Genomic DNA, 22,238 nt, shown 5'->3' on the forward strand with positions numbered 1-22,238 from the left:
TTTAATTTTATGTAACCTCATTTTCTAATGATCCATTCAAGAGATGTTTCCACTATGAAATGAAGAGCAAAGGGAAAGAGCACAAATGATAGAGCCAGTGAGTGAGATGGGGTGTTGAGGAAGGAGAGAATGAAACAAAGACAGAGTGAGTGAACGGCAGGTAGGCATAGAAGAGGAGACTAGAAGGGAAGGTGACTTGCTTTTCCCTGCTCTTGACCTCCCACCCATCTCAAACCAATCACAAACATACCTTCTATTCAACGTTGGTATGCAGAACTTCACTCCTCAGCCAGTGAGGGTGAGTCCCAAGCCAGGGGCTAGAGAGCAAAAGAATGGATGTGCTCAGACGTTCCTTGCTAGGGACAGTTGATCTGAAACAAGGCCTGCTCTCTTGTTTCCAGCAAGGAACTAGAAATTCTGCATGAATCTGCAAGGCACATTGACAGCATAAATTTGCATAAACTGCCCCACCTTCTGCCTTCCTACTTCCTGAGCAGTAGTTGTTTGTGTATAAAGAGAGAGGTCGCAGGCAAGGTAATTTTGTGAGTAGGATACAGAACCCTAAATAGCTGGTGAGAGGTATAAGTTATTCTAAAAGCATAAAAACAGTACACCTGTGAAATGAAATGCTTTCATATGTGATCTTCTGTGTTTATTGTCCTGTGCAAAAAGTTGCACCTTGTGTTTGAAGGTTGAAATTATTTCAAGCTTGCATGGACGCAGAAATTTCTGAGTGACTTTTATACATTTCTTAGGACTCTCCACTGTCAGGATGGCCGAGTGGTCTAAGGCGCTGTGTTTAGGCCGCAGTCTCCTCTGGAGGCGTGGGTTCGAATCCCACTTCTGGCATGACTTTTGGAGATATAATCTTCTTCATCAGGATAACATCTGATGGAAGTTGCATCTGTTCGTCTAAACCTGGGACGTTATTCCGTTCTCGTCTAGTCAAGAGAGCTTGGGTTTCTCATATATTTCTGTTGCACAAAGTCTTGCTGATAAAGTGCAATCCTTACCAAATGAGCTTAGGACCCATGTAAGAGCTCATCTAGAAGAGTCATGCTCTTGTATTCCCTGGCCAGACAGGCCATGCAAATTTGGAAGAATGCCAAGCACCTGGTAGACAGCTGTACTCCAGCACACTTACAGCAATGTCCTCAGGGCTGTGATCAGGGGCTGCTTAGATTTGCGTATTCCACCCTATGTTGTGACATTGAGCTCCCTTGTTGAATTTGCTTTAGTCAGCCAAGATGTGGCTGTTGACTCAATTTCAAAGCAGCTTTGGTCCATTCAAGTGGCTGGTGAATAGCACTTTCTCTTTGTACGCTTTAAAGGTCTAAAGAGTTCTTCATAGGTACTGCTCTGTATGGATTGTTCAAAGATCTGTTGGAAATGCTTATAATGGGATAAATAAATTGAGGGCATGCCTTTTCGGTACCAAACTTGCATGGCTGTCTGGATTGTGGAAGGTGCTGCAAATGCAAGTCAGGATGGCTGAGTGGTCTAAGGTGCTGCGTTCAGGTCTCAGTCTCTTCTGGAGGTGTGGGTTCAAATCCCACTTCTGACAAACCTGTGTTTAATCTTCTTTTTTCTTGAGGGAGAAAATCAGATCATTTCCCTCACATGGGCTTATATGGTTGTCTTTTTGGAAAAGTGCAGTGAGTTTTTTTCTTGCTATAGCCACTTATGGCCTAAGATGTGTGTTTTTTTTGTTCACACTATCTTTCTCACTATGTAGATGGACAAGCAACATGTGGTCAGGATGGCCGAGTGGTCTAAGGCGCTGCGTTAAGGCCGCAGTCTCTCCTGGAGGCGTGGGTTCGAATCCCACTTCTGACAAAACTTTAAGTCCATTTTGTCTCTGCGTTCCTTCAGAATCTCAGCTAAAAATTGGCAGTGCATATAATATCTGAATAAGTACCAAACTTCAGTTTCAACTGCAAATGAATTTGCCCAATTCTGTCTTCAAGCTCGTATAATATTCTTCTAGCACTAGTGGTGTTTTATGTGTTTTTTGGGGGGTGCCTAAAAAATCCCTTTTATTGAAGAAATGGCTTACATTCAGTCTTGTGATATTTTTGGTTTCCAATAAGTAGATTTTTAATTTTATGTAACCTCATTTTCTAATGATCCATTCAAGAGATGTTTCCACTATGAAATGAAGAGCAAGGGGAAAGAGCACAAATGATAGAGCCAGTGAGTGAGATGGGGTGTTGAGGAAGGAGAGAATGAAACAAAGACAGAGTGAGTGAACGGCAGGTAGGCATAGAAGAGGAGACTAGAAGTGAAAGTGACTTGCTTTTCCCTGCTCTTGAACTCCCACCCATCTCAAACCAATCACAAACATACCTTCTATGCAACGTTGGTATGCAGAACTTCACTCCTCAGCCAGTGGGGGTGAGACCCAAGCCAGGGGCTAGAGAGCAAAAGAATGGATGTGCTCAGACGTTCCTTGCTAGGGACAGTTGATCTGAAACAAGGCGTGCTCTCTTGTTTCCAGCAAGGATCTAGAAATTCTGCATGAATGTGCAAGGCACATTGACAGCATGAATTTGCATAAACTGCCCCACCTTCTGCCTTCCTACTTCCTGAGCAGTAGTTGTTTGTGTATAGAGAGAAAGGTCGCAGGCAAGATAATTTTGTGAGTAGGATACAGAACCCTAAATAGCTGGTGAGAGGTATAAGTTATTCTAAAAGCATAAAAACAGTACACCTGTGAAATGAAATGCTTTCATATGTGATCTTCTGTTTTTTGTTGTCCTGTGCAAAAAGTTGCACCTTGTGTTTGAAGGTTGAAATTATTTCAAGCTTGCATGGACGCAGACATTTCTGAGTGACTTTTATACATTTCTTAGGCTTCTTCACTGTCAGGATGGCCGAGTGGTCTAAGGCGCTGTGTTTAGGCCGCAGTCTCCTATGGAGGCGTGGGTTCAAATCCCACTTCTGAAATGACTTTTGGAGATATAATCTTCTTCATCAGGATAACATCTGATGGAAGTTGCTTCTGTTCGTCTTCACCTGGGACGTTATTCTGTCCTCGTCTAGTCAAGAGAGCTTGGGTTTCTCATATATTTCTGTTGTACAAAGTCTTGCTGATAAAGTGCAATCCTTACCAAATGAGCTTATGACCCATGTAAGAGCTCATCTAGAAGAGTCATTCTCTTGTATTCCCTGGCCAGACAGGCCATACAAATTTGGAAGAATGCCAAGCACCTGGTAGACAGCTGGACTCCAGCACACATACAGCAATTTCCTCAGGGCAGTGATCAGGGGCTGCTTAGATTTGCGAATTCCACCCTATGTTGTGACATTGAGATCCCTTGTTGAATTTGCTTTAGTCAGCCAAGATGTGGCTATTGACTCAATTTCAAAGCAGCTTTGGGCCGTTCAAGTGGCTGGTGAATAGCACTTTCTCTTTGTACTCATTAAAGGTCTAAAGAGTTCTTCATAGGTACTGCTCTGTATGGATTGTTCAAAGATCTGTTGGAAATGCTTATAATGGGATAAATAAATTGAGGGCATGCCTTTTCAGTACCCCACTTGCATGGCTGTCTGGCTTGTGGAAGGTGCTGCAAATGCAAGTCAGGATGGCCGAGTGGTCTAAGGCGCTGTGTTCAGGTCGCAGTCTCTTCTGGAGGCGTGGGTTCAAATCCCACTTCTGACAAACCTGTGTTTAATCTTCTTTTTTCTTGAGGGAGAAAATCAGATCATTTCCCTCACATGGGCTTATATGGTTGTCTTTTTGGAAAAGTGCAGTGAATTTTTTTCTTGCTATAGCCACTCATGGCCTAAGATGTGTGTTTTTTTTGTTCACACTATCTTTCTCACTATGTAGATGAACAAGCAACATGTGGTCAGGATGGCGGAGTGGTCTAAGGCGCGGCGTTAAGGCTGCAGTCTCTCCTGGAGGCGTGGGTTCGAATCCCACTTCTGACAAAACTTTAAGTCCATTTTGTCTATGCGTTCCTTCAGAATCTCAGCTAAAAATTGGCAGTGCATATAATATCTGAATAAGTACCAAACTTCAGTTTCAACTGCAAATGAATTTGCCCAATTCTGTCTTCAAGCTCGTATAATATTCTTCTAGCACTAGTGGTGTTTTATGTGTTTTTGGGGGGTGCCTAAAAAATCCCTTTTATTGAAGAAATGGCTTACATTCAGTCTTGTGATATTTTTGGTTTCCAATAAGTAGATTTTTATCTTTATGTAACCTTATTTTCTAATGATCCATTCAAGAGATGTTTCCACTATGAAATGAAGAGCAAGGGGAAAGAGCACAAATGATAGAGCCAGTGAGTCAGATGGGGTGTTGAGGAAGGAGAGAATGAAACAAAGACAGAGTGAGTGAACGGCAGGTAGGCATAGAAGAGGAGACTAGAAGTGAAGGTGACTTGCTTTTCCCTGCTCTTGACCTCCCACCCATCTCAAACCAATCACAAACATACCTTCTATGTAACGTTGGTATGCAGAACTTCACTCCTCAGCCAGTGAGGGTGAGTCCCAAGCCAGGGGCTAGAGAGCAAAAGAATGGATGTGCTCAGACGTTCCTTGCTAGGGACAGTTGATCTGAAACAAGGCCTGCTCTCTTGTTTCCAGCAAGGATCTAGAAATTCTGCATGAATCTGCAAGGCACATTGACAGCATAAATTTCCATAAACTGCCCCACCTTCTGCCTTCCTACTTCCTGAGCAGTAGTTGTTTGTGTATAAACAGAGAGGTCGCAGGCAAGGTAATTTTGTGAGTAGGATACAGAACCCTAAATAGCTGTTGAGAGGTATAAGTTATTCTAAAAGCATAAAAACAGTACACCTGTGAAATGAAATGCTTTCATATGTGATCTTCTGTGTTTATTGTCCTGTGCAAAAAGTTGCACCTTGTGTTTGAAGGTTGAAGTTATTTCAAGCTTGCATGGTCGCAGAAATTTCTGAGTGACTTTTATACATTTCTTAGGACTCTTCACTGTCAGGATGGCCGAGTGGTCTAAGGTGCTGTGTTTAGGCCGCAGTCTCCTCTGGAGGCGTGGGTTTGAATCCCACTTCTGACATGACTTTTGGAGATATAATCTTCTTCATCTGGATAACATCTGATGGAAGTTGCATCTGTTCGTCTTCACCTGGGACGTTATTCCGTAATCGTCTAGTCAAGAGAGCTTTGGTTTCTCATATATTTCTGTTGTACAAAGTCTTGCTGATAAAGTGCAATCCTTACCAAATGAGCTTAGGACCCATGTAAGAGCTCATCTAGAAGAGTCATGCTCTTGTATTCCCTGGCCAGACAGGCCATGCAAATTTGGAAGAATGCCAAGCACCTGGTAGACAGCTGTACTCCAGCACACTTACAGCAATGTCCTCAGGGCTGTGATCAGGGGCTGCTTAGATTTGCGTATTCCACCCTATGTTGTGACATTGAGCTCCCTTGTTGAATTTGCTTTAGTCAGCCAAGATGTGGCTGTTGACTCAATTTCAAAGCAGCTTTGGGCCGTTCAAGTGGCTGGTGAATAGCACTTTCTCTTTGTACGCTTTAAAGGTCTAAAGAGTTCTTCATAGGTACTGCTCTGTATGGATTGTTCAAAGATCTGTTGGAAATGCTTATAATGGGATAAATAAATTGAGGGCATGCCTTTTCGGTACCAAACTTGCATGGCTGTCTGGCTTGTGGAAGGTGCTGAAAATGCAAGTCAGGATGGCCGAGTGGTCTAAGGCGCTGCGTTCAGGTTGCAGTCTCTTCTGGAGGCATGGGTTCAAATCCCACTTCTGACAAACCTGTGTTTAATCTTCTTTTTTCTTGAGGGAGACAATCAGATCATTTCCCTCACTTGGGCTTATATGGTTGTCTTTTTGGAAAAGTGCAGTGAGTTTTTTTCTTGCTATAGCCACTCATGGCCTAAGATGTGTGTTTTTTTTGTTCACACTATCTTTCTCACTATGTAGATGGACAAGCAACATGTGGTCAGGATGGCCGAGTGGTCTAAGGCACTGCGTTAAGGCCGCAGTCTCTCCTGGAGGCGTGGGTTTGAATCCCACTTCTGACAAAACTTTAAGTCCATTTTGTCTCTGCGTTCCTTCAGAATCTCAGCTAAAAATTGGCAGTGCATATAATATCTGAATAAGTACCAAACTTCAGTTTCAACTGCAAATGAATTTGCCCAATTCTGTCTTCAAGCTCTTATAATATTCTTCTAGCACTAGTGGTGTTTTATGTGTTTTTTGGGGGGTGCCTAAAAAAATCCCTTTTATTGAAGAAATGGCTTACATTCAGTCTTGTGATATTTTTGGTTTCCAATAAGTAGATTTTTAATTTTATGTAACCTCATTTTCTAATGATCCATTCAAGAGATGTTTCCACTATGAAATGAAGAGCAAGGGGAAAGAGCACAAATGATAGAGCGAGTGAGTGAGATGGGGTGTTGAGGAAGGAGAGAATGAAACAAAGACAGAGTGAGTGAACGGCAGGTAGGCATAGAAGAGGAGACTAGAAGTGAAAGTGACTTGCTTTTCCCTGCTCTTGAACTCCCACCCATCTCAAACCAATCACAAACATACCTTCTATGCAACGTTGGTATGCAGAACTTCACTCCTCAGCCAGTGGGGGTGAGACCCAAGCCAGGGGCTAGAGAGCAAAAGAATGGATGTGCTCAGACGTTCCTTGCTAGGGACAGTTGATCTGAAACAAGGCGTGCTCTCTTGTTTCCAGCAAGGATTTAGAAATTCTGCATGAATGTGCAAGGCACATTGACAGCATAAATTTGCATAAACTGCCCCACCTTCTGCCTTCCTACTTCCTGAGCAGTAGTTGTTTGTGTATAGAGAGAAAGGTCGCAGGCAAGATAATTTTGTGAGTAGGATACAGAACCCTAAATAGCTGGTGAGAGGTATAAGTTATTCTAAAAGCATAAAAACAGTACACCTGTGAAATGAAATGCTTTCATATGTGATCTTCTGTGTTTATTGTCCTGTGCAAAAAGTTGCACCTTGTGTTTGAAGGTTGAAATTATTTCAAGCTTGCATGGACGCAGACATTTCTGAGTGACTTTTATACATTTCTTAGGACTCTTCACTGTCAGGATGGCCGAGTGGTCTAAGGCGCTGTGTTTAGGCCGCAGTCTCCTATGGAGGCGTGGGTTCAAATCCCACTTCTGAAATGACTTTTGGAGATATAATCTTCTTCATCAGGATAACATCTGATGGAAGTTGCTTCTGTTCGTCTTCACCTGGGACGTTATTCTGTCCTCGTCTAGTCAAGAGAGCTTGGGTTTCTCATATATTTCTGTTGTACAAAGTCTTGCTGATAAAGTGCAATCCTTACCAAATGAGCTTATGACCCATGTAAGAGCTCATCTAGAAGAGTCATTCTCTTGTATTCCCTGGCCAGACAGGCCATACAAATTTGGAAGAATGCCAAGCACCTGGTAGACAGCTGGACTCCAGCACACTTACAGCAATTTCCTCAGGGCAGTGATCAGGGGCTGCTTAGATTTGCGAATTCCACCCTATGTTGTGACATTGAGATCCCTTGTTGAATTTGCTTTAGTCAGCCAAGATGTGGCTATTGACTCAATTTCAAAGCAGCTTTGGGCCGTTCAAGTGGCTGGTGAATAGCACTTTCTCTTTGTACTCATTAAAGGTCTAAAGAGTTCTTCATAGGTACTGCTCTGTATGGATTGTTCAAAGATCTGTTGGAAATGCTTATAATGGGATAAATAAATTGAGGGCATGCCTTTTCGGTACCCCACTTGCATGGCTGTCTGGCTTGTGGAAGGTGCTGCAAATGCAAGTCAGGATGGCCGAGTGGTCTAAGGCGCTGCGTTCAGGTCGCAGTCTCTTCTGGAGGCGTGGGTTCAAATCCCACTTCTGACAAACCTGTGTTTAATCTTCTTTTTTCTTGAGGGAGAAAATCAGATCATTTCCCTCACATGGGCTTATATGGTTGTCTTTTTGGAAAAGTGCAGTGAATTTTTTTCTTGCTATAGCCACTCATGTCCTAAGATGTGTGTTTTTTTTGTTCACACTATCTTTCTCACTATGTAGATGAACAAGCAACATGTGGTCAGGATGGCCGAGTGGTCTAAGGCGCTGCGTTAAGGCCGCAGTCTCTCCTGGAGGCGTGGGTTCGAATCCCACTTCTGACAAAACTTTAAGTCCATTTTGTCTCTGCGTTCCTTCAGAATCTCAGCTAAAAATTGGCAGTGCATATAATATCTGAATAAGTACCAAACTTCAGTTTCAACTGCAAATGAATTTGCCCAATTCTGTCTTCAAGCTCGTATAATATTCTTCTAGCACTAGTGGTGTTTTATGTGTTTTTTGGGGGGTGCCTAAAAAATCCCTTTTATTGAAGAAATGGCTTACATTCAGTCTTGTGATATTTTTGGTTTCCAATAAGTAGATTTTTAATTTTATGTAACCTTATTTTGTAATGATCCATTCAAGAGATGTTTCCACTATGAAATGAAGAGCAAGGGGAAAGAGCACAAATGATAGAGCCAGTGAGTCAGATGGGGTGTTGAGGAAGGAGAGAATGAAACAAAGACAGAGTGAGTGAACGGCAGGTAGGCATAGAAGAGGAGACTAGAAGTGAAGGTGACTTGCTTTTCCCTGCTCTTGACCTCCCACCCATCTCAAACCAATCACAAACATACCTTCTATGTAACGTTGGTATGCAGAACTTCACTCCTCAGCCAGTGAGGGTGAGTCCCAAGCCAGGGGCTAGAGAGCAAAAGAATGGATGTGCTCAGACGTTCCTTGCTAGGGACAGTTGATCTGAAACAAGGCCTGCTCTCTTGTTTCCAGCAAGGATCTAGAAATTCTGCATTAATCTGCAAGGCACATTGACAGCATAAATTTCCATAAACTGCCCCACCTTCTGCCTTCCTACTTCCTGAGCAGTAGTTGTTTGTGTATAAAGAGAGAGGTCGCAGGCAAGGTAATTTTGTGAGTAGGATACAGAACCCTAAATAGCTGTTGAGAGGTATAAGTTATTCTAAAATCATAAAAACAGTACACCTGTGAAATGAAATGCTTTCATATGTGATCTTCTGTGTTTATTGTCCTGTGCAAAAAGTTGCACCTTGTGTTTGAAGGTTGAAATTATTTCAAGCTTGCATGGTCGCAGAAATTTCTGAGTGACTTTTATACATTTCTTAGGACTCTTCACTGTCAGGATGGCCGAGTGGTCTAAGGCGATTTGTTTAGGCCGCAGTCTCCTCTGGAGGTGTGGGTTCGAATCCCACTTCTGACATGACTTTTGGAGATATAATCTTCTTCATCTGGATAACATCTGATGGAAGTTGCATCTGTTCGTCTTCACCTGGGACGTTATTCCGTCCTCGTCTAGTCAAGAGAGCTTTGGTTTCTCATATATTTCTGTTGTACAAAGTCTTGCTGATAAAGTGCAATCCTTACCAAATGAGCTTAGGACCCATGTAAGAGCTCATCTAGAAGAGTCATGCTCTTGTATTCCCTGGCCAGACAGGCCATGCAAATTTGGAAGAATGCCAAGCACCTGCTAGACAGCTGTACTCCAGCACACTTACAGCAATGTCCTCAGGGCTGTGATCAGGGGCTGCTTAGATTTGCGTATTCCACCCTATGTTGTGACATTGAGCTCCCTTGTTGAATTTGCTTTAGTCAGCCAAGATGTGGCTGTTGACTCAATTTCAAAGCAGCTTTGGGCCGTTCAAGTGGCTGGTGAATAGCACTTTCTCTTTGTACGCTTTAAAGGTCTAAAGAGTTCTTCATAGGTACTGCTCTGTATGGATTGTTCAAAGATCTGTTGGAAATGCTTATAATGGGATAAATAAATTGAGGGCATGCCTTTTCGATACCAAACTTGCATGGCTGTCTGGCTTGTGGAAGGTGCTGAAAATGCAAGTCAGGATGGCCGAGTGTTCTAAGGCGCTGCGTTCAGGTCGCAGTCTCTTCTGGAGGCGTGGGTTCAAATCCCACTTCTGACAAACCTGGGTTTAATCTTCTTTTTTCTTGAGGGAGACAATCAGATCATTTCCCTCACTTGGGCTTATATGGTTGTCATTTTGGAAAAGTGCAGTGAGTTTTTTTCTTGCTATAGCCACTCATGGCCTAAGATGTGTGTTTTTTTTGTTCACACTATCTTTCTCACTATGTAGATGAACAAGCAACTTGTGGTCAGGATGGCCGAGTGGTCTAAGGCACTGCATTAAGCCCGCAGTCTCTCCTGGAGGTGTGGGTTCGAATCCCACTTCTGACAAAACTTTAAGTCCATTTTGTCTCTGCGTTCCTTCAGAATCTCAGCTAAAAATTGGCAGTGCATATAATATCTGAATAAGTACCAAACTTCAGTTTCAACTGCAAATGAATTTGCCCAATTCTGTCTTCAAGCTCGTATAATATTCTTCTAGCACTAGTGGTGTTTTATGTGTTTTTTGGGGGGTGCCTAAAAAATCCCTTTTATTGAAGAAATGGCTTACATTCAGTCTTGTGATATTTTTGGTTTCCAATAAGTAGATTTTTAATTTTATGTAACCTCATTTTCTAATGATCCATTCAAGAGATGTTTCCACTATGAAATGAAGAGCAAGGGGAAAGAGCACAAATGATAGAGCCAGTGAGTGAGATGGGGTGTTGAGGAAGGAGAGAATGAAACAAAGACAGAGTGAGTGAACGGCAGGTAGGCATAGAAGAGGAGACTAGAAGGGAAGGTGACTTGCTTTTCCCTGCTCTTGACCTCCCACCCATCTCAAACCAATCACAAACATACCTTCTATTCAACGTTGGTATGCAGAACTTCACTCCTCAGCCAGTGAGGGTGAGTCCCAAGCCAGGGGCTAGAGAGCAAAAGAATGGATGTGCTCAGACGTTCCTTGCTAGGGACAGTTGATCTGAAACAAGGCCTGCTCTCTTGTTTCCAGCAAGGAACTAGAAATTCTGCATGAATCTGCAAGGCACATTGACAGCATAAATTTGCATAAACTGCCCTACCTTCTGCCTTCCTACTTCCTGAGCAGTAGTTGTTTGTGTATAAAGAGAGAGGTCGCAGGCAAGGTAATTTTGTGAGTAGGATACAGATCCCTAAATAGCTGGTGAGAGGTATAAGTTATTCTAAAAGCATAAAAACAGTACACCTGTGAAATGAAATGCTTTCATATGTGATCTTCTGTGTTTATTGTCCTGTGCAAAAAGTTGCACCTTGTGTTTGAAGGTTGAAATTATTTCAAGCTTGCATGGACGCAGAAATTTCTGAGTGACTTTTATACATTTCTTAGGACTCTCCACTGGCAGGATGGCCGAGTGGTCTAAGGCGCTGTGTTTAGGCCCCAGTCTCCTCTGGAGGCGTGGGTTCGAATCCCACTTCTGACATGACTTTTGGAGATATAATCTTCTTCATCAGGATAACATCTGATGGAAGTTGCATCTGTTCGTCTTCACCTGGGACGTTATTCCGTCCTCGTCTAGTCAAGAGAGCTTGGGTTTCTCATATATTTCTGTTGTACAAAGTCTTGCTGATAAAGTGCAATCCTTACCAAATGAGCTTAGGACCCATGTAAGAGCTCATCTAGAAGAGTCATGCTCTTGTATTCCCTGGCCAGACAGGCCATGCAAATTTGGAAGAATGCCAAGCACCTGGTAGACAGCTGTACTCCAGCACACTTACAGCAATGTCCTCAGGGCTGTGATCAGGGGCTGCTTAGATTTGTGTATTCCACCCTATGTTGTGACATTGAGCTCCCTTGTTGAATTTGCTTTAGTCAGCCAAGATGTGGCTGTTGACTCAATTTCAAAGCAGCTTTGGGCCGTTCAAGTGGCTGGTGAATAGCATTTTCTCTTTGTACGCTTTAAAGGTCTAAAGAGTTCTTCATAGGTACTGCTCTGTATGGATTGTTCAAAGATCTGTTGGAAATGCTTATAATGGGATAAATAAATTGAGGGCATGCCTTTTCGGTACCAAACTTGCATGGCTGTCTGGCTTGTGGAAGGTGCTGCAAATGCAAGTCAGGATGGCTGAGTGGTCTTAGGCGCTGCGTTCAGGTCGCAGTCTCTTCTGGAGGCGTGGGTTCAAATCCCACTTCTGACAAACCTGTGTTTAATCTTCTTTTTTCTTGAGGGAGAAAATCAGATCATTTCCCTCACATGGGCTTATATGGTTGTCTTTTTGGAAAAGTGCAGTGAGTTTTTTTCTTGCTATAGCCACTTATGGCCTAAGATGTGTGTTTTTTTTGTTCACACTATCTTTCTCACTATGTAGATGGACAAGCAACATGTGGTCAGGATGGCCGAGTGGTCTAAGGCGCTACGTTAAGGCCGCAGTCTCTCCTGGAGGCGTGGGTTCGAATCCCACTTCTGACAAAACTTTAAGTCCATTTTGTCACTGCGTTCCTTCAGAATCTCAGCTAAAAATTGGCAGTGCATATAATATCTGAATAAGTACCAAACTTCAGTTTCAACTGCAAATGAATTTGCCCAATTCTGTCTTCAAGCTCTTATAATATTCTTCTAGCACTAGTGGTGTTTTATGTGTTTTTTGGGGGGTGCCTAAAAAATCCCTTTTATTGAAGAAATGGCTTACATTCAGTCTTGTGATATTTTTGGTTTCCAATAAGTAGATTTTTAATTTTATGTAACCTCATTTTCTAATGATCCATTCAAGAGATGTTTCCACTATGAAATGAAGAGCAAGGAGAAAGAGCACAAATGATAGAGCCAGTGAGTGAGATGGGGTGTTGAGGAAGGAGAGAATGAAACAAAGACAGAGTGAGTGAATGGCAGGTAGGCATAGAAGAGGAGACTAGAAGGGAAGGTGACTTGCTTTTCCCTGCTCTTGACCTCCCACCCATCTCAAACCAATCACAAACATACCTTCTATTCAACGTTGGTATGCAGAACTTCACTCCTCAGCCAGTGAGGGTGAGTCCCAAGCCAGGGGCTAGAGAGCAAAAGAATGGATGTGCTCAGACGTTCCTTGCTAGGGACAGTTGATCTGAAACAAGGCCTGCTCTCTTGTTTCCAGCAAGGAACTAGAAATTCTGCATGAATCTGCAAGGCACATTGACAGCATAAATTTGCATAAACTGCCCCACCTTCTGCCTTCCTACTTCCTGAGCAGTAGTTGTTTGTGTATAAAGAGAGAGGTCGCAGGCAAGGTAATTTTGTGAGTAGGATACAGAACCCTAAATAGCTGGTGAGAGGTATAAGTTATTCTAAAAGCATAAAAACAGTACACCTGTGAAATGAAATGCTTTCATATGTGATCTTCTGTGTTTATTGTCCTGTGCAAAAAGTTGCACCTTGTGTTTGAAGGTTGAAATTATTTCAAGCTTGCATGGACGCAGAAATTTCTGAGTGACTTTTATACATTTCTTAGGACTCTCCACTGTCAAGATGGCCGAGTGGTCTAAGGCGCTGTGTTTAGGCCGCAGTCTCCTCTGGAGGCGTGGGTTCGAATCCCACTTCTGACATGACTTTTGGAGATATAATCTTCTTCATCAGGATAACATCTGATGGAAGTTGCATCTGTTCGTCTTCACCTGGGACGTTATTCCGTCCTCGTCTAGTCAAGAGAGCTTGGGTTTCTCATATATTTCTGTTGTACAAAGTCTTGCTGATAAAGTGCAATCCTTACCAAATGAGCTTAGGACCCATGTAAGAGCTCATCTAGAAGAGTCATGCTCTTGTATTCCCTGGCCAGACAGGCCATGCAAATTTGGAAGAATGCCAAGCACCTGGTAGACAGCTGTACTCCAGCACACTTACAGCAATGTCCTCAGGGCTGTGATCAGGGGCTGCTTAGATTTGCGTATTCCACCCTATGTTGTGACATTGAGCTCCCTTGTTGAATTTGCTTTAGTCAGCCAAGATGTGGCTGTTGACTCAATTTCAAAGCAGCTTTGGGCCGTTCAAGTGGCTGGTGAATAGCACTTTCTCTTTGTACGCTTTAAAGGTCTAAAGAGTTCTTCATAGGTACTGCTCTGTATGGATTGTTCAAAGATCTGTTGGAAATGCTTATAATGGGATAAATAAATTGAGGGCATGCCTTTTCGGTACCAAACTTGCATGGCTGTCTGGCTTGTGGAAGGTGCTGCAAATGCAAGTCAGGATGGCCGAGTGGTCTAAGGCGCTGCGTTCAGGTCGCAGTCTCTTCTGGAGGTGTGGGTTCAAATCCCACTTCTGACAAACCTGTGTTTAATCTTCTTTTTTCTTGAGGGAGAAAATCAGATCATTTCCCTCACATGGGCTTATATGGTTGTCTGTTTTGGAAAAGTGCAGTGAGTTTTTTTCTTGCTATAGCCACTTATGGCCTAAGATGTGTGTTTTTTTTGTTCACACTATCTTTCTCACTATGTAGATGGACAAGCAACATGTGGTCAGGATGGCCGAGTGGTCTAAGGCGCTGCGTTAAGGCCGCAGTCTCTCCTGGAGACGTGGGTTCGAATCCCACTTTTGACAAAACTTTAAGTCCATTTTGTCTCTGCGTTCCTTCAGAATCTCAGCTAAAAATTGGCAGTGCATATAATATCTGAATAAGTACCAAACTTCAGTTTCAACTGCAAATGAATTTGCCCAATTCTGTCTTCAAGCTCGTATAATATTCTTCTAGCACTAGTGGTGTTTTATGTGTTTTTTGGGGGGTGCCTAAAAAATCCCTTTTATTGAAGAAATGGCTTACATTCAGTCTTGTGATATTTTTGGTTTCCAATAAGTAGATTTTTAATTTTATGTAACCTCATTTTCTAATGATCCATTCAAGAGATGTTTCCACTATGAAATGAAGAGCAAGGGGAAAGAGCACAAATGATAGAGCCAGTGAGTGAGATGGGGTGTTGAGGAAGGAGAGAATGAAACAAAGACAGAGTGAGTGAACGGCAGGTAGGCATAGAAGAGGAGACTAGAAGGGAAGGTGACTTGCTTTTCCCTGCTCTTGACCTCCCACCCATCTCCAAACCAATCACAAACATACCTTCTATTCAACGTTGGTATGCAGAACTTCACTCCTCAGCCAGTGAGGGTGAGTCCCAAGCCAGGGGCTAGAGAGCAAAAGAATGGATGTGCTCAGACGTTCCTTGCTAGGGACAGTTGATCTGAAACAAGGCCTGCTCTCTTGTTTCCAGCAAGGAACTAGAAATTCTGCATGAATCTGCAAGGCACATTGACAGCATAAATTTGCATAAACTGCCCTACCTTCTGCCTTCCTACTTCCTGAGCAGTAGTTGTTTGTGTATAAAGAGAGAGGTCGCAGGCAAGGTAATTTTGTGAGTAGGATACAGATCCCTAAATAGCTGGTGAGAGGTATAAGTTATTCTAAAAGCATAAAAACAGTACACCTGTGAAATGAAATGCTTTCATATGTGATCTTCTGTGTTTATTGTCCTGTGCAAAAAGTTGCACCTTGTGTTTGAAGGTTGAAATTATTTCAAGCTTGCATGGACGCAGAAATTTCTGAGTGACTTTTATACATTTCTTAGGACTCTCCACTGGCAGGATGGCCGAGTGGTCTAAGGCGCTGTGTTTAGGCCCCAGTCTCCTCTGGAGGCGTGGGTTCGAATCCCACTTCTGACATGACTTTTGGAGATATAATCTTCTTCATCAGGATAACATCTGATGGAAGTTGCATCTGTTCGTCTTCACCTGGGACGTTATTCCGTCCTCGTCTAGTCAAGAGAGCTTGGGTTTCTCATATATTTCTGTTGTACAAAGTCTTGCTGATAAAGTGCAATCCTTACCAAATGAGCTTAGGACCCATGTAAGAGCTCATCTAGAAGAGTCATGCTCTTGTATTCCCTGGCCAGACAGGCCATGCAAATTTGGAAGAATGCCAAGCACCTGGTAGACAGCTGTACTCCAGCACACTTACAGCAATGTCCTCAGGGCTGTGATCAGGGGCTGCTTAGATTTGTGTATTCCACCCTATGTTGTGACATTGAGCTCCCTTGTTGAATTTGCTTTAGTCAGCCAAGATGTGGCTGTTGACTCAATTTCAAAGCAGCTTTGGGCCGTTCAAGTGGCTGGTGAATAGCACTTTCTCTTTGTACGCTTTAAAGGTCTAAAGAGTTCTTCATAGGTACTGCTCTGTATGGATTGTTCAAAGATCTGTTGGAAATGCTTATAATGGGATAAATAAATTGAGGGCATGCCTTTTCGGTACCAAACTTGCATGGCTGTCTGGCTTGTGGAAGGTGCTGCAAATGCAAGTCAGGATGGCTGAGTGGTCTAAGGCGCTGCGTTCAGGTCGCAGTCTCTTCTGGAGGCGTGGGTTCAAATCCCACTTCTGACAAACCTGTGTTTAATCTTCTTTTTTCTTGAGGGAGAAAATCAGATCATTTCCCTCACATGGGCTTATATGGTTGTCTTTTTGGAAAAGTGCAGTGAGTTTTTTTCTTGCTATAGCCACTTATGGCCTAAGATGTGTGTTTTTTTTGTTCACACTATCTTTCTCACTATGTAGATGGACAAGCAACATGTGGTCAGGATGGCCGAGTGGTCTAAGGCGCTACGTTAAGGCCGCAGTCTCTCCTGGAGGCGTGGGTTCGAATCCCACTTCTGACAAAACTTTAAGTCCATTTTGTCACTGCGTTCCTTCAGAATCTCAGCTAAAAATTGGCAGTGCATATAATATCTGAATAAGTACCAAACTTCAGTTTCAACTGCAAATGAATTTGCCCAATTCTGTCTTCAAGCTCTTATAATATTCTTCTAGCACTAGTGGTGTTTTATGTGTTTTTTGGGGGGTGCCTAAAAAATCCCTTTTATTGAAGAAATGGCTTACATTCAGTCTTGTGATATTTTTGGTTTCCAATAAGTAGATTTTTAATTTTATGTAACCTCATTTTCTAATGATCCATTCAAGAGATGTTTCCACTATGAAATGAAGAGCAAGGGGAAAGAGCACAAATGATAGAGCCAGTGAGTGAGATGGGGTGTTGAGGAAGGAGAGAATGAAACAAAGACAGAGTGAGTGAACGGCAGGTAGGCATAGAAGAGGAGACTAGAAGGGAAGGTGACTTGCTTTTCCCTGCTCTTGACCTCCCACCCATCTCAAACCAATCACAAACATACCTTCTATTCAACGTTGGTATGCAGAACTTCACTCCTCAGCCAGTGAGGGTGAGTCCCAAGCCAGGGGCTAGAGAGCAAAAGAATGGATGTGCTCAGACGTTCCTTGCTAGGGACAGTTGATCTGAAACAAGGCCTGCTCTCTTGTTTCCAGCAAGGAACTAGAAATTCTGCATGAATCTGCAAGGCACATTGACAGCATAAATTTGCATAAACTGCCCCACCTTCTGCCTTCCTACTTCCTGAGCAGTAGTTGTTTGTGTATAAAGAGAGAGGTCGCAGGCAAGGTAATTTTGTGAGTAGGATACAGAACCCTAAATAGCTGGTGAGAGGTATAAGTTATTCTAAAAGCATAAAAACAGTACACCTGTGAAATGAAATGCTTTCATATGTGATCTTCTGTGTTTATTGTCCTGTGCAAAAAGTTGCACCTTGTGTTTGAAGGTTGAAATTATTTCAAGCTTGCATGGACGCAGAAATTTCTGAGTGACTTTTATACATTTCTTAGGACTCTCCACTGTCAAGATGGCCGAGTGGTCTAAGGCGCTGTGTTTAGGCCGCAGTCTCCTCTGGAGGCGTGGGTTCGAATCCCACTTCTGACATGACTTTTGGAGATATAATCTTCTTCATCAGGATAACATCTGATGGAAGTTGCATCTGTTCGTCTTCACCTGGGACGTTATTCCGTCCTCGTCTAGTCAAGAGAGCTTGGGTTTCTCATATATTTCTGTTGTACAAAGTCTTGCTGATAAAGTGCAATCCTTACCAAATGAGCTTAGGACCCATGTAAGAGCTCATCTAGAAGAGTCATGCTCTTGTATTCCCTGGCCAGACAGGCCATGCAAATTTGGAAGAATGCCAAGCACCTGGTAGACAGCTGTACTCCAGCACACTTACAGCAATGTCCTCAGGGCTGTGATCAGGGGCTGCTTAGATTTGCGTATTCCACCCTATGTTGTGACATTGAGCTCCCTTGTTGAATTTGCTTTAGTCAGCCAAGATGTGGCTGTTGACTCAATTTCAAAGCAGCTTTGGGCCGTTCAAGTGGCTGGTGAATAGCACTTTCTCTTTGTACGCTTTAAAGGTCTAAAGAGTTCTTCATAGGTACTGCTCTGTATGGATTGTTCAAAGATCTGTTGGAAATGCTTATAATGGGATAAATAAATTGAGGGCATGCCTTTTCGGTACCAAACTTGCATGGCTGTCTGGCTTGTGGAAGGTGCTGCAAATGCAAGTCAGGATGGCCGAGTGGTCTAAGGCGCTGCGTTCAGGTCGCAGTCTCTTCTGGAGGTGTGGGTTCAAATCCCACTTCTGACAAACCTGTGTTTAATCTTCTTTTTTCTTGAGGGAGAAAATCAGATCATTTCCCTCACATGGGCTTATATGGTTGTCTGTTTTGGAAAAGTGCAGTGAGTTTTTTTCTTGCTATAGCCACTTATGGCCTAAGATGTGTGTTTTTTTTGTTCACACTATCTTTCTCACTATGTAGATGGACAAGCAACATGTGGTCAGGATGGCCGAGTGGTCTAAGGCGCTGCGTTAAGGCCGCAGTCTCTCCTGGAGACGTGGGTTCGAATCCCACTTCTGACAAAACTTTAAGTCCATTTTGTCACTGCGTTCCTTCAGAATCTCAGCTAAAAATTGGCAGTGCATATAATATCTGAATAAGTACCAAACTTCAGTTTCAACTGCAAATGAATTTGCCCAATTCTGTCTTCAAGCTCGTATAATATTCTTCTAGCACTAGTGGTGTTTTATGTGTTTTTTGGGGGGTGCCTAAAAAATCCCTTTTATTGAAGAAATGGCTTACATTCAGTCTTGTGATGTTTTTGGTTTCCAATAAGTAGATTTTTAATTTTATGTAACCTCATTTTCTAATGATCCATTCAAGAGATGTTTCCACTATGAAATGAAGAGCAAGGGGAAAGAGCACAAATGATAGAGCCAGTGAGTGAGATGGGGTGTTGAGGAAGGAGAGAATGAAACAAAGACAGAGTGAGTGAACGGCAGGTAGGCATAGAAGAGGAGACTAGAAGGGAAGGTGACTTGCATTTCCCTGCTCTTGACCTCCCACCCATCTCAAACCAATCACAAACATACCTTCTATTCAACGTTGGTATACAGAACTTCACTCCTCAGCCAGTGAGGGTGAGTCCCAAGCCAGGGGCTAGAGAGCAAAAGAATGGATGTGCTCAGACGTTCCTTGCTAGGGACAGTTGATCTGAAACAAGGCCTGCTCTCTTGTTTCCAGCAAGGAACTAGAAATTCTGCATGAATCTGCAAGGCACATTGACAGCATAAATTTGCATAAACTGCACCACCTTCTGCCTTCCTACTTCCTGAGCAGTAGTTGTTTGTGTATAAAGAGAGAGGTCGCAGGCAAGGTAATTTTGTGAGTAGGATACAGAACCCTAAATAGCTGGTGAGAGGTATAAGTTATTCTAAAAGCATAAAAACAGTACACCTGTGAAATGAAATGCTTTCATATGTGATCTTCTGTGTTTATTGTCCTGTGCAAAAAGTTGCACCTTGTGTTTGAAGGTTGAAAGTATTTCAAGCTTGCATGGACGCAGAAATTTCTGAGTGACTTTTATACATTTCTTAGGACTCTCCACGGTCAGGATGGCCGAGTGGTCTAAGGCGCTGTGTTTAGGCCGCAGTCTCCTCTGGAGGCGTGGGTTCGAATCCCACTTCTGACATGTCTTTTGGAGATATAATCTTCTTCATCAGGATAACATCTGATGGAAGTTGCATCTGTTCGTCTAAACCTGGGACGTTATTCCGTCCTCGTCTAGTCAAGAGAGCTTGGGTTTCTCATATATTTCTGTTGTACAAAGTCTTGCTGATAAAGTGCAATCCTTACCAAATGAGCTTAGGACCCATGTAAGAGCTCATCTAGAAGAGTCATGCTCTTGTATTCCCTGGCCAGACAGGCCATGCAAATTTGGAAGAATGCCAAGCACCTGGTAGACAGCTGTACTCCAGCACACTTACAGCAATGTCCTCAGGGCTGTGATCAGGGGCTGCTTAGATTTGCGTATTCCACCCTATGTTGTGACATTGAGCTCCCTTGTTGAATTTGCTTTAGTCAGCCAAGATGTGGCTGTTGACTCAATTTCAAAGCAGCTTTGGGCCGTTCAAGTGGCTGGTGAATAGCACTTTCTCTTTGTACGCTTTAAAGGTCTAAAGAGTTCTTCATAGGTACTGCTCTGTATGGATTGTTCAAAGATCTGTTGGAAATGCTTATAATGGGATAAATAAATTGAGGGCATGCCTTTTCGGTACCAAACTTGCATGGCTGTCTGGCTTGTGGAAGGTGCTGCAAATGCAAGTCAGGATGGCCGAGTGGTCTAAGGCGCTGCGTTCAGGTCGCAGTCTCTTCTGGAGGCGTGGCTTCAAATCCCACTTCTGACAAACCTGTGTTTAATCTTCTTTTTTCTTGAGGGAGAAAATCAGATCATTTCCCTCACATGGGCTTATATGGTTGTCTTTTTCGAAAAGTGCAGTGAGTTTTTTTCTTGCTATAGCCACTTATGGCCTAAGACGTGTGTTTTTTTTGTTCACACTATCTTTCTCACTATGTAGATAGACAAGCAACATGTGGTCAGGATGGCCGAGTGGTCTAAGGCGCTGCGTTAAGGCCGCAGTCTCTCCTGGAGGCGTGGGTTTGAATCCCACTTCTGACAAAACTTTAAGTCCATTTTGTCACTGCGTTCCTTCAGAATCTCAGCTAAAAATTGGCAGTGCATATAATATCTGAATAAGTACCAAACTTCAGTTTCAACTGCAAATGAATTTGCCCAATTCTGTCTTCAAGCTCGTATAATATTCTTCTAGCACTAGTGGTGTTTTATGTGTTTTTTGTGGGGTGCCTAAAAAATCCCTTTTATTGAAGAAATGGCTTACATTCAGTCTTGTGATATTTTTGGTTTCCAATAAGTAGATTTTTAATTTTATGTAACCTCATTTTCTAATGATCCATTCAAGAGATGTTTCCACTATGAAATGAAGAGCAAGGGGAAAGAGCACAAATGATAGAGCCAGTGAGTGAGATGGGGTGTTGAGGAAGGAGAGAATGAAACAAAGACAGAGTGAGTGAACGGCAGGTAGGCATAGAAGAGGAGACTAGAAGTGAAGGTGACTTGCTTTTCCCTGCTCTTGACCTCCCACCCATCTCAAACCAATCACAAACATACCTTCTATGCAACATTGGTATGCAGAACTTCACTCCTCAGCCAGTGAGGGTGAGTCCCAAGCCAGGGGCTAGAGAGCAAAAGAATGGATGTGCTCAGACGTTCCTTGCTAGGGACAGTTGATCTGAAACAAGGCCTGCTCTCTTGTTTCCAGCAAGGATCTAGAAATTCTGCATGAATCTGCAAGGCACATTGACAGCATAAATTTGCATAAACTGCCCCACCTTCTTCCTTCCTACTTCCTGAGCAATAGTTGTTTGTGTATAAAGAGAGAGGTCGCAGGCAAGATAATTTTGTGAGTAGGATACAGAACCCTAAATAGCTGGTGAGAGGTATAAGTTATTCTAAAAGCATAAAAACAGTACACCTGTGAAATGAAATGCTTTCATATGTGATCTTCTGTGTTTATTGTCCTGTGCAAAAAGTTGCACCTTGTGTTTGAAGGTTGAAATTATTTCAAGCTTGCATGGACGCAGAAATTTCTGATTGACTTTTATACATTTCTTAGGACTCTTCACTGTCAGGATGGCCGAGTGGTCTAAGGCGCTGTGTTTAGGCTGCAGTCTCCTCTGGAGGCGTGGGTTCGAATCCCACTTCTGAAATGACTTTTGGAGATATAATCTTCTTCATCAGGATAACATCTGATGGAAGTTGCATCTCTTCGTCTTCACCTGGGACGTTATTCCGTCCTCGTCTAGTCAAGAGAGCTTGGGTTTCTCATATATTTCTGTTTTACAAAGTCTTGCTGATAAAGTGCAATCCTTACCAAATGAGCTTAGGACCCATGTAAGAGCTCATCTAGAAGAGTCATGCTCTTGTATTCCCTGGCCAGACAGGCCATGCAAATTTGGAAGAATGCCAAGCACCTGGTAGACAGCTGTACTCCAGCACACTTACAGCAATGTCCTCAGGGCTGTGATCAGGGGCTGCTTAGATTTGTGTATTCCACCCTATGTTGTGACATTGAGCTCCCTTGTTGAATTTGCTTTAGTCAGGCAAGATGTGCCTGTTGACTCAATTTCAAAGC

The 22,238-nt window shown here is 42.9% G+C and overlaps 27 non-coding genes across 27 annotated transcripts; all 27 read left to right on the top strand.

Annotated features, from left to right (window-relative positions):
• Positions 1–766: 766 nt before the first annotated feature.
• On the top strand, positions 767–849 carry TRNAL-UAG (transfer RNA leucine (anticodon UAG)). Its single transcript has one exon. It is a non-coding gene; the product is annotated as a tRNA-Leu (tRNA).
• Positions 850–1,753: 904 nt separating this feature from the next.
• TRNAL-AAG (transfer RNA leucine (anticodon AAG)) lies at positions 1,754–1,836 on the top strand. The gene has a single exon. It is a non-coding gene; the product is annotated as a tRNA-Leu (tRNA).
• A 1,027-nt stretch (positions 1,837–2,863) lies between these two features.
• TRNAL-UAG (transfer RNA leucine (anticodon UAG)) lies at positions 2,864–2,946 on the top strand. Its single transcript has one exon. It is a non-coding gene; the product is annotated as a tRNA-Leu (tRNA).
• Positions 2,947–3,578: 632 nt separating this feature from the next.
• TRNAL-CAG (transfer RNA leucine (anticodon CAG)) lies at positions 3,579–3,661 on the top strand. The gene has a single exon. It is a non-coding gene; the product is annotated as a tRNA-Leu (tRNA).
• A 1,297-nt stretch (positions 3,662–4,958) lies between these two features.
• On the top strand, positions 4,959–5,041 carry TRNAL-UAG (transfer RNA leucine (anticodon UAG)). Its single transcript has one exon. It is a non-coding gene; the product is annotated as a tRNA-Leu (tRNA).
• Positions 5,042–5,945: 904 nt separating this feature from the next.
• TRNAL-AAG (transfer RNA leucine (anticodon AAG)) lies at positions 5,946–6,028 on the top strand. Its single transcript has one exon. It is a non-coding gene; the product is annotated as a tRNA-Leu (tRNA).
• A 1,027-nt stretch (positions 6,029–7,055) lies between these two features.
• On the top strand, positions 7,056–7,138 carry TRNAL-UAG (transfer RNA leucine (anticodon UAG)). Its single transcript has one exon. It is a non-coding gene; the product is annotated as a tRNA-Leu (tRNA).
• A 632-nt stretch (positions 7,139–7,770) lies between these two features.
• TRNAL-CAG (transfer RNA leucine (anticodon CAG)) lies at positions 7,771–7,853 on the top strand. The gene has a single exon. It is a non-coding gene; the product is annotated as a tRNA-Leu (tRNA).
• A 189-nt stretch (positions 7,854–8,042) lies between these two features.
• On the top strand, positions 8,043–8,125 carry TRNAL-AAG (transfer RNA leucine (anticodon AAG)). The gene has a single exon. It is a non-coding gene; the product is annotated as a tRNA-Leu (tRNA).
• A 1,026-nt stretch (positions 8,126–9,151) lies between these two features.
• Positions 9,152–9,234, top strand: TRNAL-UAG (transfer RNA leucine (anticodon UAG)). Its single transcript has one exon. It is a non-coding gene; the product is annotated as a tRNA-Leu (tRNA).
• Positions 9,235–9,866: 632 nt separating this feature from the next.
• TRNAL-CAG (transfer RNA leucine (anticodon CAG)) lies at positions 9,867–9,949 on the top strand. Its single transcript has one exon. It is a non-coding gene; the product is annotated as a tRNA-Leu (tRNA).
• Positions 9,950–11,247: 1,298 nt separating this feature from the next.
• On the top strand, positions 11,248–11,330 carry TRNAL-UAG (transfer RNA leucine (anticodon UAG)). Its single transcript has one exon. It is a non-coding gene; the product is annotated as a tRNA-Leu (tRNA).
• Positions 11,331–11,962: 632 nt separating this feature from the next.
• TRNAL-CAG (transfer RNA leucine (anticodon CAG)) lies at positions 11,963–12,045 on the top strand. The gene has a single exon. It is a non-coding gene; the product is annotated as a tRNA-Leu (tRNA).
• Positions 12,046–12,234: 189 nt separating this feature from the next.
• Positions 12,235–12,317, top strand: TRNAL-AAG (transfer RNA leucine (anticodon AAG)). The gene has a single exon. It is a non-coding gene; the product is annotated as a tRNA-Leu (tRNA).
• Positions 12,318–13,343: 1,026 nt separating this feature from the next.
• Positions 13,344–13,426, top strand: TRNAL-UAG (transfer RNA leucine (anticodon UAG)). Its single transcript has one exon. It is a non-coding gene; the product is annotated as a tRNA-Leu (tRNA).
• A 632-nt stretch (positions 13,427–14,058) lies between these two features.
• TRNAL-CAG (transfer RNA leucine (anticodon CAG)) lies at positions 14,059–14,141 on the top strand. Its single transcript has one exon. It is a non-coding gene; the product is annotated as a tRNA-Leu (tRNA).
• A 190-nt stretch (positions 14,142–14,331) lies between these two features.
• On the top strand, positions 14,332–14,414 carry TRNAL-AAG (transfer RNA leucine (anticodon AAG)). Its single transcript has one exon. It is a non-coding gene; the product is annotated as a tRNA-Leu (tRNA).
• Positions 14,415–15,441: 1,027 nt separating this feature from the next.
• Positions 15,442–15,524, top strand: TRNAL-UAG (transfer RNA leucine (anticodon UAG)). The gene has a single exon. It is a non-coding gene; the product is annotated as a tRNA-Leu (tRNA).
• A 632-nt stretch (positions 15,525–16,156) lies between these two features.
• Positions 16,157–16,239, top strand: TRNAL-CAG (transfer RNA leucine (anticodon CAG)). The gene has a single exon. It is a non-coding gene; the product is annotated as a tRNA-Leu (tRNA).
• Positions 16,240–16,428: 189 nt separating this feature from the next.
• TRNAL-AAG (transfer RNA leucine (anticodon AAG)) lies at positions 16,429–16,511 on the top strand. The gene has a single exon. It is a non-coding gene; the product is annotated as a tRNA-Leu (tRNA).
• A 1,026-nt stretch (positions 16,512–17,537) lies between these two features.
• TRNAL-UAG (transfer RNA leucine (anticodon UAG)) lies at positions 17,538–17,620 on the top strand. The gene has a single exon. It is a non-coding gene; the product is annotated as a tRNA-Leu (tRNA).
• A 632-nt stretch (positions 17,621–18,252) lies between these two features.
• TRNAL-CAG (transfer RNA leucine (anticodon CAG)) lies at positions 18,253–18,335 on the top strand. The gene has a single exon. It is a non-coding gene; the product is annotated as a tRNA-Leu (tRNA).
• A 190-nt stretch (positions 18,336–18,525) lies between these two features.
• TRNAL-AAG (transfer RNA leucine (anticodon AAG)) lies at positions 18,526–18,608 on the top strand. The gene has a single exon. It is a non-coding gene; the product is annotated as a tRNA-Leu (tRNA).
• A 1,026-nt stretch (positions 18,609–19,634) lies between these two features.
• Positions 19,635–19,717, top strand: TRNAL-UAG (transfer RNA leucine (anticodon UAG)). Its single transcript has one exon. It is a non-coding gene; the product is annotated as a tRNA-Leu (tRNA).
• A 632-nt stretch (positions 19,718–20,349) lies between these two features.
• TRNAL-CAG (transfer RNA leucine (anticodon CAG)) lies at positions 20,350–20,432 on the top strand. Its single transcript has one exon. It is a non-coding gene; the product is annotated as a tRNA-Leu (tRNA).
• A 189-nt stretch (positions 20,433–20,621) lies between these two features.
• On the top strand, positions 20,622–20,704 carry TRNAL-AAG (transfer RNA leucine (anticodon AAG)). Its single transcript has one exon. It is a non-coding gene; the product is annotated as a tRNA-Leu (tRNA).
• Positions 20,705–21,730: 1,026 nt separating this feature from the next.
• TRNAL-UAG (transfer RNA leucine (anticodon UAG)) lies at positions 21,731–21,813 on the top strand. The gene has a single exon. It is a non-coding gene; the product is annotated as a tRNA-Leu (tRNA).
• The last annotated feature ends 425 nt before the right edge of the window (positions 21,814–22,238 follow it).

Source organism: Lissotriton helveticus, chromosome 8, assembly GCF_964261635.1.
Source record: "Lissotriton helveticus chromosome 8, aLisHel1.1, whole genome shotgun sequence".
NCBI lineage: Eukaryota > Metazoa > Chordata > Amphibia > Caudata > Salamandridae > Lissotriton > Lissotriton helveticus.